Source organism: Parasteatoda tepidariorum, chromosome 8 (assembly GCF_982258835.1).
Source record: "Parasteatoda tepidariorum strain Cologne lab strain chromosome 8, Ptep-v5.0, whole genome shotgun sequence".
Taxonomy (NCBI): domain Eukaryota; kingdom Metazoa; phylum Arthropoda; class Arachnida; order Araneae; family Theridiidae; genus Parasteatoda; species Parasteatoda tepidariorum.
Window position 1 is genome coordinate 87,075,497 of NC_141762.1, and position 13,898 is coordinate 87,089,394.

The window sequence follows — 13,898 nt, forward strand, 5'->3', positions numbered from 1 at the left end:
ATGGCATCCCCACTTCGGTAGCCCGACGACCTGCACGCAAAGTCGAGCACTTTACGGTAGAACAGTTTAACGAGGACCAATACCGCACACCCTCGGTCCCTATGCAGGCTGATCCAAGTGGTCACCCACCCGCACACTGACAGCAGCCAGTGATGCTTGACTTCGGTGATCTGCTGGGAACCGTGTCTTAACGATCAGTCCACTGCGGGACTCTTATTAAGGTAAACAAAGTTTTCGTATAAAAAATTCATATTTAAGTCACAATTATTTTCAGTTTAGAAACAAATATTGCACAAAATATCCATTTCATCACCTTTACTAGCATGGCCACAGAAGATTTTATACTTTGCCGGTTTCTCATTTGGCATCAGAATGTCTAGGAAATGTGTGAAATATAAATCATCTCATACATTGCCGACTAGTTTTAGGCATTATATTATGTACAATGCCTAGGCATTCTACAGAATGCCGGATTTCAAACTTTGCCGTTAACATATATAATATATAAAATAAAAAGTTTTAACAAATCTTTGTTATTTCTTTATTTAACTTCTTCTCCTTTTTAATTTATAATTCAAAATTAAACGCTTTCTTATTTCTCTTATTTACTTTATTATTCACATCCAGCTTTTCATTGTATTTTTGGATTTACTTATGCAGGAATTGACATTTTGAGTTATTCTCCTTAGTAGGCACGTAAACCATAATATTCATTAGACATATTTAATAGTCCAATCAAAATTACTAACGTTGTATATATAGATAGATCGATATTTAAACACAAATTATTTGCAAAATTAAAATAATTTTGAACATAAATACAATTTCTATTTTAATATTTCTTTTTATAACTATAAAAAATTATAATTAGTTAATATTTGAAGTCATATAATAAATTTTTAAAAGAAAATTCATTTAATTCGATTGAATTTTGAGAATATTTATAAATTAAACAACAATTTTAAGAAAGTTTTACTTATAGAAACTTATAAAACTCAGGGTTGGGTTTCTACAAGGAAAAAACCAGTTTTTACCAGGACATGGTAAAAACTAGGTTTTTAACGGTAAAAATCATGGAAAAAACCTGTGAAATACTATTAGCCCATGTTTATTTACTTCCAGATGTAATGGTATATTATTTATAACTGATTGAAATATAGGTATTTCGGGATTCTCCCGTTGACCATTTTCGTCAAACGGGATATTATCACCCAAAAAGTAGCTTCTGGACCAATAATCGCAAATTTTATATTCATTAGGGTGACCCGGGGTAATTCACGATCACTCTGTTTCTGGGGTAAATAATGATCACCTAAGTTATATTTAAAAAAAAAAAATTTTTTTTAAATTTGAGACATGGGCAAGAATGTTTGTACACTTTACTAAAGTATAACTACATTTACTTAATAATAGCTTTTTGTTTTATCTAACAAAATAAGTATCTTTTAAACTGCTTTCTGTATTTTCAATTTCAAAGATGGGTTTCAAAATGTGCACATTTCTGCAAAGATCCCCCTCCTTCTCTTAATAATAAATATTTTGAGTTACTTTATATTTCTTTGATATAATAATAGTGTAAGCTTTTGTTTAATTGTTTCACATCTACTGTAAACATTATAATTGATTATAGAAAACTATATCAAATGTTGCCCCCTACAGATGGGGTAATTATTGATCACTGGGGTAATTCCTGATCACTGTCATTTCTTCTTATAAATAGTATATAAAATAGCTAATAAATAGCTAATTGTCTTTTCTTAAATAACAGTTCATATTTATTAAGTGGAACAACTATAAAATATATTTTAACTGTCATCACAAAATTTGTTTTTAACGGTATACAAGACTGTATTCTGATTTGCACCATTTCTGGTTTGTCATACCTTGCTTCTATCTTAATTTTATGTGTGTACATTGTTAGAATAATTTTTAAGTTTATAAATTAGCTTAGTATAAATATGGTGAGAAATTATTAGCCTAAAAAGGATACTAAGCTTCTAGAAAGCAAAATTAGAGAATTTCTTTTAATGATTGAAAATGAAAATTTCAATGTGAGAGCTGCTGCCAGAGCTGTTGAGTTGACATACCTTACATTACTTTACACTTTCACTTAATGAAGTTAAAAAATCCAGCAAAAGTAACCCATGAGGGAACTCTCTTATATTTCAGCAGAACATGAGAATGAGTTGGCTGATTGCCTAAAATGTATGGCATGATGCAAAGATTTTTGGAAAATTTAAAGTGTTAATCTTTCTTCTTGCTTTTCAATAAATAGTTTTATTAGCTGCTTAAACATATCTTTTTGATTTATTTGTTTGATCTTGATGTCTTATTTGTTAATTACCATTATATAATTATTTTTAAACAGCCCCTTTACAATAAAAACTGGTGATCAGTAATTACCCCAGAAGTGATCAGGAATTACCCCAGAAATGATCAAGACCAGGGGTAATTCCTGATCACTAAAAATTTAAAATCTTTTAAATTCTAATTAGATTTTCAAACAAAAGAAGGAGGCATAGGACTCATCTCATATAGCCTCAAACTTCCAGTAAATATTAAAATTCTATCTTCAATAGTTTTTTCACAAAATAGATGTTTGCATTTTTTGATCAGGAATTACCCCAGGTCACCCTATATATTAAATTTTATATTAAATTTTTTAAATATGAATTCAGATAAAGCTGCAGTCGTTCCTTCTAATTTTTTCCCCTTTTCCTACAAAACACCTTTTATACCACCCTCCCACAATAATTTTATTCAGTAGGCATATAAATAAGTTAAAATTTAAATTACATTTCTGTTGGAAATATTATACCTCATAACAAGAATAAGAAGTCCCTCAAAAATAAACATCATAAAAACAAATTATAATATTTGATAATAGTCCTTTATGTGAAAGATTATTACATAAATTACAGAAATAAGGCTTCTCTTACGAATGAACAAGATGATGTTTTTTTAAACCTTTTTTCTGAGTGAAAGCTTTCTCACATAGATTACATGAATAGGGCTTCTCTCCAGTATGAACAAGGTAGTGTTTATTTAAGACAGTTTTAAGTCTGAATGCCTTATTACATACAATGCAAGAATGTGGCTTCTCTCCCGTATGAATAAGATAGTGTTTATCCAAATCAGATTTTTGTGTGCAAGTCTTTTTACATAAAGTGCATGAATAAGACTTTTTTCCTGTATGAACAACGGAGTGTCTTATTAAGCTAGATTTATCTTTGAAAGCCTTACTACATAAACTGCAAGAATGAGGCTTCTCACCAGTATGGATAAAAGAGTGAAGGAGAAAACTAGAACGATGCAAAAAAGATTTATTGCATACATTGCATAAATGAGACTTATTTCCAGTATGAACAACAGAATGATTATTTAATTTATATTCACAAGAAAAAGATTTATTGCACACACCACATGAAAAAGGTTTTGATAATGTATGATTATGACTAGGCTCATTCAAACTATCTTTTTGTAAGTTGTAATTTGAAAAACTATGTGAATTAGGATTTTTTTCACTGTGGACAAAATAGTGTTGATTTAAAACACTTTTCAGTCTAAAAGCTTTGTTGCACACAGTGCATGAATGCGGCTTCTCTCCAGTATGAACAAGATAATGTTTATTTAATTCAGCTTTCTGAGTAAAAGCTTTCTCACATACCGTGCATGAATAAGGCTTCTCCCCACTGTGAACTATAGAGTGTTTCTTTTGGCTATATCTATTCCTGAAAGATTTCCCACATAAACTGCACGAAAAAGGCTTCTCACCAGTGTGAATAAAAGAATGTAAACGTAAATAAGATTTGCACGAAAAAGTTGTATTACAGAAATTGCATGAATAAGGCTTTTCACCAGTATGAATAAGATAATGATTATTTAAATTAGACTTCTGTGAGAAAGATTTACTGCACACACTACACGAGTAAGGTTTGAACAAAGTATGAATAAGACTATGCATATTTAAGCTTTCTTCCTTTATAAAAGTTTTATTACAAATACTGCATGAATAAGACATCATTCCAAAATGAACAAGTTATATTTTCTTCTTAAAAAAAGTTTTACTTCATAGAATAAAGTTTCTTGCCAAACAGAAAGATGGTTATGATCGAAATTATATCTAGAAACAATTTTACACACCATATGAGAAAGAATTTAATTGAGCGTCTATGATGGTTTCATACAAAATAATGCACCTCACCAGAATGAACAAGAGTGAGTTATTAAAAGCTTTTTCTGTGAATGATTTAAGATGAACAATCTTTATATAAACTTTCTCTTCATCATTAATAAGATGCTGTTGGTTTAAATTAACTTGTATCGGCATGAGATTGCTCACTGAAATAACCTTTTACTTCTGTAAGTTTACGATCTAAAATCAATACTCTTTCAGCATGATTAACCGATAAATAGCAATTGTAAGGAATTTTTTACAGCAAGAACTAAACAAAACAAGGATAGTGGAAAGCTTTAGAGGCACTTTTTTCTGCCCGTCGGAAAGAACGAAAATCTGAACTCAACGAATTTCAAATAAATAGGAATTAAGAAAAAGGAAATGAATAATATTTTTTTTGTTGGCAACAGAAAAAAAGGTTACCGTTTATCAAAATTGTAGCTCTTTTATTTCACTGACAATATCAGTTAATTAAATTTGTTTAGGAAGCTCAAAAATGTTTAAATCTTCGTTTAGTGCTTAAATATTTTTGGAGTGATGTTCAAGGAATTCAAAATAAATGAATAAAATTTCGGTCGCTATGTTGGGATGAACGATTCAGTTGGATCGTTCTCATGAAAGTTAAAATATTGCGCACATGACCCCTCAATAAATTTTGAAAACCTCAAAATACCATCATTCATAATCTCATTCATAAACCTCAAAAAAGTTCCACGTGCTGATGAATGAGGAGAGAAAATACCTACAAGTGGATGAATATACCTGCGGAAGTGGCCGTGCACCAGACAGAAATCAGTTTCAAACAATGGAGAGAATTGCAGAAATATAGAGGCAGAGTTATATTCGGCTACGTTAGTTTAAAATACAGGTCCATGAGCTTTTTTAACATTTTTCAAGAATCTACGAAACAACAGTGTCCGGGTGTGCCAAAGAATCCTGACGTCGACGAAGAGGGTTCAGTTTTGAAAGATTGCCTAAAAATTGTGTTATATAAACACATTGAACTTAAGGAAGGTCTAAACTGATGCCCGTGGACAGGTCTGCCGGCTTCCTAGAACAGGTTTTATGCAGTGTTCACGATTTTAACGAATCTTGCTTGAACTTAAATGTGGGGAATATAGCTCTGGATTTTAATAATGAATAAAGTGAAAGACGTTAGGTTCGGGATAGCCTGGTCGGTAGAGCACTGCCCCGCCGACCGAAGACTCCCCGTGTAGTAAATGGTAACTGATGCACGTTAAATCTGTCGAGTCGCAAAGTCTTCCGTGTTCCCATAACAAATCAATACCTCTGGGGGTACTGGATTGGAGATTGACCGTTCTCGATTCAGGTCATAATTGCGATCTGTGGATGAATAAATAGATGTATGAATGAGTTTGCCCTATAAACGGGGATGACAGAAGTCGAATTCTCGGCCATAAATGGCGCCACTGGAAAACAAGAACAATCACACCCCTCTCCTAACAGGCATATGCAACAACCACAACAGTGAAAGAAGGTTATTTAGACAACCTCTGAAAGACTTTTTGTCTGAAGCTTTTTTAAAAGAAATTAAATTAGATTTTTATTAGCTACTACTAAAAATGATTTTTGCAATTAAAATAACTTAAGTTTTTGAAATATTTTGTTGTCATTTTTAATTTACGTGTCTTGTATGAAACTTTCATTTGCAGAGGAGAAAATTTTTCTATTTCAGCAGACATGAATTTTCTTTTTCAGAATAACACGTTTTTTTAGGTTTTTAATATAGAAGAAAGAAAATTTTTTGCTCTAATACAATAAGGAAAACTATTTTATACTTATATAGGTATTACTATTTAATTTTATTAAAATTATTGTATACCATTATTTTTAAGAATGTTTATGAGTGCTAATTTTAAATGTTAGAATTAAGCTGTTTTTGGAGAAAAAAATTCTGATTATTTCTAAAAATTTCTGAAATAGATTATGAATTGTTTACCTTCATCCGTTTATACGAAACCTGAAAATCCAGGCAGTTCTGCTGTCAGCGGTCAGTGTGCGGGTGGGTGACCACTTGGATTAGTCTGCGTAGGGACCGAGGGTGTGCAGTATTGGTCCTCGTTAAACTGTTCTACCGTGAAGTGCTCGAATTCGCGTGCAGGTCGTCGGGCTACCGAAGAAGGGGTGCCATCCCCTATGCAGAGGATCAAAATTGTGATGGCATATCTTCGTGTCATCCTCAGGGATGTTTCCCAGGCAGTCGCCAATAGCCCATTGTGCCGGGGCAAAACTTCTTTGGGGGTACCCCCTCTGCTTCACTACTTCCATAATGAAGAACTGAACTTTATGAAGGTATTTAAAAATTTTCACCTCATTATAGATAACAAGAAAATTGACTAGAACCTAAAATAGCTATAAAGTCCCCACCCCTCCCAATAGTCAGACGAAATATCGTTTTGCCTATTTTATTGATTTTATTTCTATGTCCATTATGCTGGATGTGGTTTTCTGATTATTAACTTAGTCGTCTAGCCGCAATTAATTGCATAAAAGTGGAATTCAGCTAAATTTTCACAATAACGATGGCTCAACTAAAGTTAATCAAAAATCTGAACTTTTTCAAACATATCGCCTTTTGCGATATGTAAAAAAATTCAGACTTTTGATTGGCCCAATTTGTCCATCGTAATTGCGAAACTTTATCTGAAATCACTCTAGGAAGCCATGGATTTACGAAATACAGATTTTTTGTATTCATACGATAGATGAATGAAGAAGCTAACATAAAATTGACGGGTTTTACACTGTACTGATATTTTGTTCAAAAAAAATTCATTAAAGAAGGAAACCTAAAATAAACTTTCTATTGGATTTGGGGGCCCCCTCTGATATGGGGTACAGGGCAACTTCCCCGTATGCCCTTGCCTTTGTCAGGCTCTGCACACACTCACGCACATCTCTCATAGACATATTAAAGAATCCTTTTTCCTCATCACCCTAGTGAGGTAAGGATGGAGATGCGTTTTTTTAAAGAGGTCAATCGCCAGGAGCCATAATCCTCTCTTTGGTGGACAGATGATGACAAAGGAAATACCGTTTGGCTAACCCTCAAAGTTACTGCTGAGTCATCCATAACCATAAGGCAATGTCCTGAAATTTTCTTGTGTGACTCTCTTGTCATAGACGATTCTTTACAATTTAGTTTCAGGTTTGTTGAACCTTGCGCTTCTTTGCATCGCGGCAGATTTTCGTTGGGTTATGCAAGGGTGTTGAATCCTCAGACATGCCTACTACCATTTTCTTTACTGATTCAGAATTCAATTTTTGAGAATTTCCTAGAGTTGAGGTAAATCCTCGAATCTTACAACATTGCTTTCCACTCGCCGTTTCATAGGCATAATTCTTAGCCCCACCTTTAAAAAAAATAAAAACGCAATTATTATCTATTGAAGGCATAATGATTTTAAAAAACAAATAAGTAAAGAAAAGCAAAGTAATTACCTGATACGAAAGTTGTAATAGTATCACCGTCCAACTCGTCAGTGAATTCTTCTAGAAAATACCCAAGAGGAGGGCCGTTGTTTCCGTCTTGGGCATAGGCAATAGAGTCCGTATCGTCCACACTTTTACCCAGCCTGACCATTTCTCGGTAAAGCTTCAATCTGGCCCAGGCTGTAGTGAATGCTGCCAAGAAAATACTCGTGGATGTATCCCGGGATATGAAATCTCTTTTTGACTCCCAAATAATTGCAACAACCTCATCGTTGGGAAGATATACGTCTTTTATCTAAAAGAAATTATTATATTGTTAATTATTTGTCTTAAAACAAAATCAATAAATAATAATTATATTAAATTTCACTTACAGGTTTCGTTGTATCAGAAAGCATTTTATCAAACTCCAAAACTGCATACACATAAGTCAATTATGTTTTATTGCAATTCATACCCCAACTAAGAATATTAAAAAAAAACTAGTGGGCTGCACCCCCTGCTCGCTAACTCTCGCCAACCCCCGAAAATTGCTACGCAATCTTATATGGTTTGCTTCGCAAACCAAGCTCGCTTCTAACTTATTTTTTTAAAAAAAAATTACATCTTTTTAGTAAATACTAAGCAATTGAAATAAATTTGAATTCAAATAAATGACATGTAATTCGTTAAACCTATTAGACATGTGCTATAGTATAAAATCTTAAGATAACATTTCTAAAAGTGATATCTCTTTAAAAAGGTTAAAATTTTGGCTATAATTAAGTCTATTAAAAATTGAATTAAGTGAATTGCAATGGAAAAATCTGCATAAACAAAACATTATGTTTTTGAGAAATAATAACCATGAATGATTCACAACTTTGTTAAAAACATAAGTATAAGCCTTAGAATAAATTCGTGATAAAACAAATAAATTCATGATATAAATCAAAATTCGTCAAATAAATTCGTAATATATAAATTCGTGAAATAAAAGCGCTTTCGACAAAATACTAAAGTAGAGATCTATCGACAAAGACTACTCACTTCTGCCTAGCTTAATAGTATGAGAGTGGTTAATTCAGTTCTCTCTGGTTATTTCAGTTTCCGTTTTTAAAAGCGCTATATGTTGAATCACCTCACCTAGATTTGGCATGTGACATTTTTAGCGGCAATCATTGGTCGATTTTCTAGCGTTGCCATTCGGGGAGTTGTAATGAGGCTTTTTATTGTCGCCGTGTAAGAGAAATATATATATATAGACATTTATACAATTAAATAATAGTTTTAAAGTAAAATCTCTGTAAATGTTAGTTGAATGAAACGTACAGCCCCCAGAAACTGTTTAAAGAAGTTTTTGAAGTCTGTCGTCGCCCTGGATTTTTCTCAATTTTTTCAGGATCAAGACTGAGTCCTACCGTTCCCCTAAACAATTTCCCATTAACTTTGCTTTTATTTAGCTCATATTTTTATTTCAATTAATACGTATTACCAAGATTAATTAAGCATTGATATCAATAATAATATGGCGAATAATGATATCTCCAAAACGAAAAAGTATGTTTTCTTCATCAACCTTTTCAGTCAATAGGTTATTTTTTTATTTCAATTAAACATATTATTGGAGTCGTGGTGGCTCAGGGTTTAGAGTGTTCGACTTCCGATGAGGTGAACTAGGGTCGAATCCCAGCGATGACTTGTCAATAGGAATTCCGACCACAGTGCTGATGTAACATATTTTCAGTGGTAGAAAGATTACGGGTTAGAATCTCTTTGCCGTCAGGCTAACCATGGGAGGTTTTTGTGTTTTTCTCTCAGTGTAACGCAAATACGGGTTAGTTCAGTCAAAAAGTCTTCGACAAAGGCACATTTCTCCCAATACTTGAGCCAGGAGTTCCCTTGTCGTCTGGTTTGGGTTCAAAATTACAAGGCTATTCAACGACGGTTATAAAATAAGAAATAATTATCCAATTTAATTAAGTATAGTCCTCAATAATAATAGTATGGCGATATTTTAAACCTCTTCTAAACGAATTAGTGCCACTTTATTACATTTCAATTTCACCGTAGATTTTAAATCATCTATATTTTTAGAAACAAATTTTTAAAGAATTACTATAAACAAAATAAACACGTTGTATCAGATAGGTTTAGAAACATTTATTTGGTGGCGTAGTCCACGAATTCTACCGCGTTTATGTTGGTTATTGAATTAATCTGACATAACGAATAAAAAAAACAAATAAATTAAGTACTTAAAATAAACTTTTTTTTGATCAAACAGAGCTACAAGCTAGCAAATATCACTGATGTTATCTTTAAAATATTAGGTAAATCGAATCGTCTGCAGTTAAATTTAAAACTTGGTTACCTCTCAACCAATCAGAAAAATCCCTTTCGTTTTTCGCTCATCTATCTCAAGTAAGTAAATGCTAAAATAGTCTGATAAATAAACGATTAGCAACGGTTCAAATTGATACGCTATCGAATTGTATTTAAAATGTAATGCGTAGACATATCCACTGGAAGTATGACTGATCAGTGAATGTTCCTTAAAAATATTTACACACGTTATCTAATTTTATTTTAGAATATGAAATAATACTTTTTTTATGATAACATTCTGATAGCAGAAAAAAATATGAATGTCTCAGTTACAAAGGTGAAGCCCCAAATTTAAAAGATGATGGAAAAAAAATGCTCTTTTTCAATATTTTAGTCTTTAAATACATCTAAATATTTTATCATGCATGTTCATGCTTGATATAAATTAAATTACTCATTTTTTTTACATCATGATATAAGAACAACTCATATAATATGCATAATGATATATGATAATTGTTTTGGAAGACGAGTTATCTCGTCCGTCAAGATGAAGGAGTTAACACAATTTTACCAATTCTGTGAAATTTTAATTCATGACTTAATAGCGTAGAAAATTTCCTATTTTTCCCCTTTAAACAAGTGAACTTGAGCAGGTTTCATTGAAATACCTCTTTTCGTTTTTACATATGAATGTATGGAATTTTATTTAGAAGTGAATTATGAAAATGACCACTTCTTGATTTTTTTCAAAAATTCAACTTCGAAACTCCAATTTTTTGCAACTTTTTTCTCATAATTGTGGTCTTATTTCATCGAGTACGGGAAGTTTGTCCAGTTTATTGGATTAATATAGAGAAAAAATTTCTTTTTTTTTTTTAATTAAAAGCAGATGTTGAAAAAATCTACTGCATATGTAAGAATTCTGTAAAACTACACAAGTGACTTGCCGATTTCTTTACGATAACAAATTTGTTTTATAGAGTTCTGTTTCAAAGTTTACGGAGTAAAATCTTCTACTATTCTCTCTGTTTGGAGTACTTTTTCAAAAGTGGGAGCATATAATACATCACAGTTTTAAACTTTGAAATTCTGACTAACTTTAGCTTAAATTGAATTCACTTTAAAAAAATTTAGATTAAATTTTCTGTCTTTTATTCTGTTCAGTGAATCTAACTATTTTTTTTTTATCCGTCGTTGAACAGTCGACCCAATTTTGGGTTTACGACAACTAATGTTCAACTCCGTAGCCTTCCAGTAGACAAGGGGAACTCCTGGATAAGTACCCCCAGAGGTATTAATTTGTTATGGGAAGATGGAGGACTTTTCGAATCGACTGATTTAACGTGCATCAGTCACCATTTACTACATGGGGAGTCCTCAGCAGGTCGGGATCGAACCCACGAACTCTAACTATTGCAAAAAGTTTTCAATAAACACCTTGAAAAATAATTCTTTTTCTAGATAAACGGGCCGATTGTGGACATCCATGCTGTTAACTGAGCCAATGTATCATCGAAAAATTTCTTTTTCTTCTGTAGTTTTTGTTTTTAAAAAAAATCTTGTGAGCAATGTAATCTAGCATAATCATTTTTACTTTTAATACTTGATATCTTTTACAAATGGCTGAACTAGGTAAGTTACTTCGAGAAAGGTTTTTTTAATCTATTGTTTTGTTATTTGGCCAAATGTACCAATCTAATCTAGTAAAGCCTTGTCATTACGTGATTTAATTACAGTTGAATGTCCTTACAAATTTAATCATAATAATCTGTATTAAAATTAAATGTTGTGATTTTAAGTTTAGCATATTTACTGGGTACAATCTTTACTTACTCGATTACATTTTTTTCCAGGTTTCTTTCCCTTTTCTGTCATGACGAAACTACAAAAAGAGCTAGAAGAAAGTTTGTGAGAAATCAATGTCATGAGCGACGTTGTTTGTTTCCTCAACTTGTTGATAAGCTTTAAGAAGTTTCCTAAATCACAACAGGGTTCACAACCCAATACCTTTGGAATTCCGAACACCGATGTTGGAAACCTTTTGGATAATCTAAAGTGTCGCTATTTGATCCTATTGAAGATTTCTCTAAAAATGTCACAGAAAAACGGCTTTCAGATAATCTAAAACAGCAAGAAGGTGACCTTACTGGTGTAGTTACTCGTGGTTGCTTAAGTTGGGATGGTCAAAAACGCCGAACACTACATAATGAGGATTTTTCTGAGAAACCCTTAGAGAAAGAGTGTTTACAGCTAACTGATTCTACAGGCGTTTTTTATCAACAATGCCATAAGAAGAAGAATTGTACTAAAACGTCAATCGTTTCCTACTGATGATTTTTCTAAGAATGCAATCTGGGAAAAAGCTTTGGAAACCCGAAGCAACAAACTTCTTTTACGGACGAGTTCTTAAAGAGTTCAAGAAATATAAACTGCTGTTTGTAGAAAATGCAACACCATGAAGGAATCATCAGAATCAAATGAAATTCGCAGCAAATGTCAATTATAGGATATTATGCAAATTAATAAAGTTTCAGAGCCATCGCGCGTGCGTGGCGCGCGCAGCGCCCTCTGAATTGATGCTGAAAGCGTATAAATAAAGTGCTGTAGTGGGACGTTGAAAATAGTCTATGATTATTTGTTAGTGGCAAACGTTTAGTGAGACCTGAGTATGCCTCCACGACGGAAGAATAAGAAATTCAAGCAACTTACGGAGTTTGAACGAGGGAGGATAATCGGCCTTCGAGAAGGAGGATTTTCCTATCGCGCAATAGCAGCTCGTATGCAGCGGAACAGTTCCACAGTGATGCGAGTTTGGAAGCAGTGGACCGACGAGCACCGAACAACTCGAAAAACAGGCACTGGACGACAGAAGGTGACGTCAGAGCGCGATGATCGACACCTGCTCCGCATGGCGGTGAATGATCGCACAGCTTCCTCCAGGCAGCTGGCAGCACATTGGTCTACTGCTACAGGTGTACAATTGTCGGCTTCGTCAATTCGTCGTCGTCTGCTGCGCCGTGGATTGCGTGCAAGGGTGCCATTATACAGGATTCCCCTCACGGCGGATCATCGACGGCTGCGTCGGCAGTGGGCTCTTGAGCACAGAGACTGGCGAGCTGATTGGCACCAAGTTGTCTTTTCAGATGAATCACGCTTCAATTTGTGGACCCATGATGGCCGTGTTCGTGTTAGACGTTATGCCGGTCAACGCTGCCTTCCTGAGTGTATTATTGAACGACATAGTGGTCGAACACCCGGAGTTATGGTCTGGGGTGCGATTTCGTATCATGGACGATCCAATTTGATACGAATTGAGGGTAATCTCAATAGCAACAGATACGTCCGTGAAGTGCTACAGCCCGAAGTCGTTCCTTTCCTTCAAGGCATCCCTGGAGCTATCTTTCAGCAGGATAATGCACGCCCACATGTTGCGCGGACTGTTAGAGACTTCTGTTCAGCACAACGCATGCAACTTCTTCCTTGGCCTGCTTATTCGCCGGATATGTCGCCTATTGAGCACGTGTGGGATATGGTTGGTCGGCGTCTCACTCGTGATCCGCGTCCTGCAGTTTCCAAAGACGAACTTTGGTTGCGCATACAAGCGATATGGAATTCTCTTCCTCAAGCAGATATTCAACATCTGTTTGACTCCATGCCACGTCGTATAGCAGCACTTATTGCAGCGCGTGGTGGCTGCACCAAATACTGATTTCGGACGCTTAATTTGTTTCTTTTGTTTTGAAAATTTCATCATTTATTTGTATCAGTACAAGTCGTTTCTGCATTAAATTTCATTTGATTCTGATGATTCTTTCATGGTGTTGCATTTTCTACAAACAGCAGTTTAAAAACTCTTGATACTCTAATACGGTTAGCCGATCATAGTGATACTTGTTCTGAGACTGACATTGAAAAAGTAACATTTGGAGATCAATTAGACAAGAATACTCTTATTATG